Source organism: Lygodium microphyllum, chromosome 2 (genome assembly GCF_053477565.2).
Source record: "Lygodium microphyllum isolate KBCC chromosome 2, Lygodium_microphyllum_v1.1.10, whole genome shotgun sequence".
Taxonomy (NCBI): Eukaryota; Viridiplantae; Streptophyta; class Polypodiopsida; order Schizaeales; family Lygodiaceae; genus Lygodium; species Lygodium microphyllum.
In genome coordinates, this window is record NC_141136.1 from 81,419,099 (window position 1) to 81,425,379 (window position 6,281).

Consider the following 6,281-nt stretch of genomic DNA (forward strand, 5'->3'; position numbering starts at 1 on the left):
AGCAATAAAAACTCACTAAATCATAAAGGTAGGGCTGAACTGAGGCCAAACCTCATACTTCAGACCCCCCATACATACACAGACATGAATCTTATTTTTTAGTATTTTTCACACACTCAAAACCTATTTTTCTCTTATTTTTATCAATTTTCCCTATTTTTCTTGTATTTTTCGCAATATTAAATAACTAAAAATGAAAAATGAGTTGTGGGCTGTGGCCCTTAGGTTTGTTTGCAGCAGAAACACAAATTTGGTTGGTATGTCTTATTATATTTTCCATTTATATATCAAAAACACCCAATTTTTCCCTATTTCACGTGTTTTACATGTTTTATTTTATTGTTTTCGGCCATACGGCTCATGATTTTCTGGTTTTCTAATTTCAAACAGTTGGAAGACATTGCAAACAACATTATTATCAATTTATAGCCCATATGAACGATGTCTCATGTATCAAATAGCATAAAGAATCAAATTTTCTTATAAAAGCGCATTACCAATTGTATTTTCGGGTTGCGGGTTTTTATGCCTCATTGCGGGACTGATTTCCAGCCGCTATTAATGCTCATGATAGTCCGAAATCAGCAATCTACCCTCCTCTTGCATCACGGAGCAATCCGGTCTTCATTGGACAAGCATCCGTCATCCATTCTTCTTCTTCTTCTTCACCGCATGAATCTGCCCTTAGAGGAGAGAGGGGGAGGAGAGAGAAAGACTGATTTTCTCTCTCTCTCTACAGTCCACCATTTTGTACGTGAAGGACGGCGATACGGAGCGAAGAAGTAGTGGAGCAGCCCTACCTTGTCATTGCTATGGCTTACTTACAGCCATGAAATCGATTTTTGAGGGGAGGGGGGGGAGGGGGGCGTTTTTTTCTTGCGCAGCTGCCTGCAGACATGCCGCCCTCCTTTTTCGTGAAATTGGGGGTGGGGGGTCCCAAGAGGCACCCCCTTGGCCCCTAACTTAGACACCCTTTCATTTCTGGTCCTTTTTTGGGCACCCTCCCGGGTTTTTTCATATTTCCCGCGTCCGACGTCTGTTTTGCGATCTAAAAAATCCTGGGCATCCGTCTCGGCATCCTAGACTAGCCCAGCTTCCCTGACTCACACAGGCACATGGAAAATTTACTAAAAATTCGCAAGTGTTGCACGGGCATCCTTAGAGCACTTTAACACTTAAAATCGTCCTAGATCGAGCCGCCGCCTTCGACGTTGAATATTTTTCCCTTGATATTCGTAATTTTTAGCTATTTTTTAGCACTTCTCGGCATCAAAATTTTGCTCTCATTGGCGACCATGGGATAGGGCGACTCAGCCCGTCGAATCCCACCATAGATCTGCACAAAACAACCAAAGGACGCATCAAGCTAATACAAAATAGATACATATTAAAGATAGCACAATGCTCACCCTACCCCCTAACAAAACCAAGGCATGACATCCACAAGGAGTAGGCCTAGCATAATCTGATAGAAGGTCCGCAGCTAGTCACTAACCAACTACTCCAACACGGCCAAACTAAAAAGAACTATCAAAGAGGTTGCCCTAAGTGGTGGTCTGAACTACCTACCTAACTAAGGACAACACAACTAGGAGCTCCTACTAGGCGAGGACTCCTATAGCCTGATCAAGAAGTATTTTCTTGTAGTACATTTCTTCTTTTAGGGTTTTATTTTATTGACATAATTGGGCATGTAAAAGGGAGGGAGCTGAGCATAGTGACCCAAGGAGAATAGGGCATCGGCCTAAGGTCCTGTCTCGGTACCCAAGAACCTACCAAGCCCTCGCAAGGCGACACTTAATCCTTTTCTGACGCTCACTTTTATTTTCGCTCCAACCTTCCTTATTTTCTTCTTTTCCAGCAAGATGCCACCCCTAGGAAGACAAGGCATCGGCCCCAGGTCTGACTCATCCCCAGGAACCTACCAGGCCATCGCAAGGCAATGATCAACTGCTTATAAATTTTTCTTTCTTTTCTTTTCTATTATAGGGGTTAGAACACCTTTTTACAGACCTTTGTATATTTTTTTTTGTCTTTAAGATATTCAAGGTTTTTTCCTTCTATCATCATTATTTTTTCCTTCTTGGCAGGCTTCTCTAACTGCCTCACAACTGAGTAAGAACTCCTAGAACAGCCGCCTAGCAGGCTAGCAGAACAGGGCCACTAGGACTTCCGTCTGAAACAGGTCTTTCAATGCTTGACAATGCCTTTACAGGAGGCAACGACCACTCAGACCTCCCTCAAACATACTGAACCTAAACCTCGGGACTTCATGCCTTGGACTCCGGTCCCCAATAAGAAACGGAAAATCCCCTACAGGTACACAGACATCTATAGCATAACAACCATAGTACTCATAAAGGAGAAATATCACCTGGATAAGGCCACAAGAAGCTTCCACGCCACAAAAGGCTCCCTCCAAGCTCTTCTTCGAACCTGTCTAGCACAAAACTAAAACAAGAAACCATTAACCCCACCTGTACTAAACAGAAAACTGGCCCTCTTGGCCTAATGAAATAAAGCACTTCACTACAAAAATTAATCAGCCCTCTTGGCCTAATGAAATAAAACAGAGTAGCACCTACACACCCCTCCCTGAAATTGTACAGATATACAATAATAAGCTCCTTTCCAAGGAGGAAAAACAAGCTCGTAGCCCTAAACCAAATGCATAAGGTTATGACCCATCCCTCCTGCATATATAGCAAGAGGCGTACGCATAACATGTTGTCTAATCAACCTATGGGTCCAGGATAATAACGATAGATTGGTCTCGGCTACTCTTTGCATCACCCATATCAACCATCGTCTGCCATATATTGCATGCTATAATAACATTCCCCACAAGCGACCGGGTCCTGTTTCATCATTGATCACAATATCCAAACTAGGACCACAATTAAAGAAAAGGTCTTCCTCATAAGCAAGGTTTGCCAATGAATCCGCAAACTAATTCCAATAACGTGGAATCAACTGAAAAGACACTCTCTCAAACTCCTCTAGTAGGGTCATCGCAGTCTGATGATACATACAAAGAATGGGATTCCGCACTGTGTATGTCCCATCTAGCTGATTCAGGATCAACTGGGAATCTCGTTTTACTAACAACCGACGAATACCACCTTGTTTGGCAATATGCAGTCCCATAATCAAGGCTTTGTACTCCGCCATATTGTTAGTGAATCCTACCCCGAGATAAGCAGCTAACTTCATCGTAACTCTACGTCGGGGATCTCGGATTACTACTCCAACACTCCCTTTTTTATTAGGGCCCCTAGACGCTCCGTCAAAATATAATGTATATGTCCACAATGGGTTTACACAACCTGCCATCACAAACTCCTCTATTCGTAGTTATGATAATCAAAGTTTAGCATGTTGAGAGGATGAACTGACGGCTCCATCCCACATTCTTCATTGAACTCAACAGGGATACTGGTCAACAATCGTAAGCAGTAATGGCAGAAGACTTTAATCTCCCACACAAAGGTTCTGTCTTCTTGCTCAATCACTTTGTATCCTTTACTTCACCAGATAAGCTTTCCCTGATGGTATCTCTGCTCTAGATATGGGTGCTCCAAATAAGGAATTAACCGCCCCATCAACGTACTTTAAGCTCTTTTGTAGGTCTCAAATCATCCCCAGCATGGACTTGCAATGCATTTCTCTATATTAGCATACTTAGAAATAATAAGGTTTAATATTATTAAGATTAACCTTATTTTTAAACTCTACTCCCTGTAGATCAGCTAATAGGGCCGTAGACCTATTTTTCCCGAGCCTAACAATCTTGTAGGGGCCATCCCATTTAGGTTCCAGCTTCCCTGGAAACAGCTCCCTATGTGCATCGTAATATAGGACTAATTGCCCTTTCTTAAAGGTGTATTTCTTCGCTCTAAGGTCATGCAACTACTTCATCCGATGCTTGGCTAACTCCTGGTGTAATAAGCTCTGCAACTTCAACTCATCCAGGTGGGCTATAGCCGTGAAACGTTCAAAAAGGGAATCCTCATCTCCCAAGGAATGGTTAATTGCAAACTGTATGGTTGGCAATTCAATTTCAAGGGGTAACACACACTCTTTCCCATAAACCAGTTTGAATGGGGTATGGCCGGTAGCTCGCTTGAACGTGGTATTATACGCCCATACTGCCACATACAACTTCTTGTCCCAGTCTTGTTTCTTCTCAGAGACTATCTTAGACAAGATACCCACAAGCTGTTTATTAGTACTTTCAACTTGCCCATTTGCTTGCGGATTATAAGGAGTCGTTTATTGTGCTATCCTGATGGACTATCGACCGATACTGGTGATGCTGCTGGGTAGAGGAAGAGGTAGAGGCTTTGGAGGACCAAGTCAAGATCCAATCTCATGCTGGACTTGCGGTCATCCATGCCATATTTCATCACGCTGCCCGGAAAGGGAACAAGTAAACCAGGACGAAGCTGACCTTAATGCACCGAGTGTGGGATCACACACCTATTTCTTGACTATCCTAGACAGAAACCATCAGCTAGTTCTGCCAATGTGCCCTCCGTGCCCTTGAGACTATTCGGTGTGGAGACCTTTGGCGGGGAGGATACGCCCATCCCACTGTATGTCACGACGCGAGCACAGACAAAATGAACAGGCATCTCATTGCTTGGGCCAAGTAACTTGGATGCAGCCTCGTTGGGAAAGAAAAGCCAGAGGAGAAGGAGAAAGAGAACAGACGCAAAGATTACCCTTAAGACTGAGGAAGCTACAACCTTAGTGGCAAGAAAGGGGTCAGTGATGCTGAGGCAGAGACCTTAGCTCCTAAGACAACAGAACTAGGGAGTGCCAAGGTAGGGGAATACACCCATCCCAGATGGCAACTCGAGACTATAGCCAAAGTTAAGGAGTGGGTCAAGGACACCCAAGAACGCCTTAAAGATGTAGAACCCATACTGGAAGACCGAATGGAAGACCTCTCTAGTGTGAGCACACCCGTTTTCCCATCGCGACCTCAATTGGGGAACGCACCCACACCACGAGAGATGCCACAGAGACAAGACCAAGGAGAAGCTTGTCAATAAGCTAACCAAGACATATGGCCAAAGAATGGTGACCAAGGAGGAAGCCAACCACCCAACAACCTCCTCACCACTTTAGTAACCACTCCAGTAACCATGAGCCTGGGAGATTTGCTTAGGCAGCACCCTCCCCTTATGGCAAGAATTAAGGCACTGGGTGGAGGGAAAGAGGGAGCATACTGCCGCTGACTTGCAAGAGCAGGACGCAGTCACGCAAATTCCAAGCCTAACGCTGCACTCGGCTCCAAGTTCACTACATGTCAATGCTTTCTGGGAAGGCATGGAGATGCATGCAGTCCTACCTATCTTAGCCTTGGGGGACGCAACACGAAAAGGAATCGTAGACACCGGCGCCGGGGTCAGTGGAAAACCCACTTGTGGAAGCGGCTAGGTTCAACGTTACATTGGCCAACAGAATAAAGGTCAGACCATTCCTAAAGAAATGGTCAGTGAAGGTCACAGGAGTGCAGTTTTCCATAATCTTCATTGTCATGAAGGGTGTGGACTACGACATACTGCTAGGCTGACCCTAGATGAGGAACGCGTGAGTTATTGAAGATTGGGGGACAATCTCATCTTCTTGGGGAACAGGACGGAAGCGGTAAGGGTTGAGATGGACACCTGAAAGACTACCCTAGCTGACCTCAATGCTATCTCGACCATGCTAAAAGGTGACACCCAGGCAAGCAAACCCTATGGGTCATTGACCAAGTACATCCCTTGCCCTGAGGAAGAGCAGGATTGGATGCATGTCTTGGCAACCGTTGACCTACCATTCTCAGATGAGGATGAGCTGTATAAGCAAGTTGCTAAATCACCAAGCATGCCAGCAAAGGAGCCCACCATGCCACTTTGCATGATGGCAAGACACTCACGTGACCCAGGGAGACCAGTCTCGTTAAATATCCCCACCAACAAGCTCGAGCTTCAGGAAATCGTAGAGTGGCCTGACCGATAAACTGAATGGCAACAAGGCTGCTAATCTAGAACCCCTAAGTGATCTCTTGGCTGGGCTTGAGTGGAAATGGAGCAAAATTCATGATCTTAACCTATTATACAATTGGGCTTTAGTCACTGACGAAGAGGAGATTGGAGAGGAAAACCTGGGGGATGACGAGCAGTCAGAGGGGTAAGATTCCGATGATGAGGGCTACGACCACTATCGCTCTCAGGGGGACGAGAGTGAAGAGAAGTTAGACACGATAGAATATGACACTGAAGGGAGAG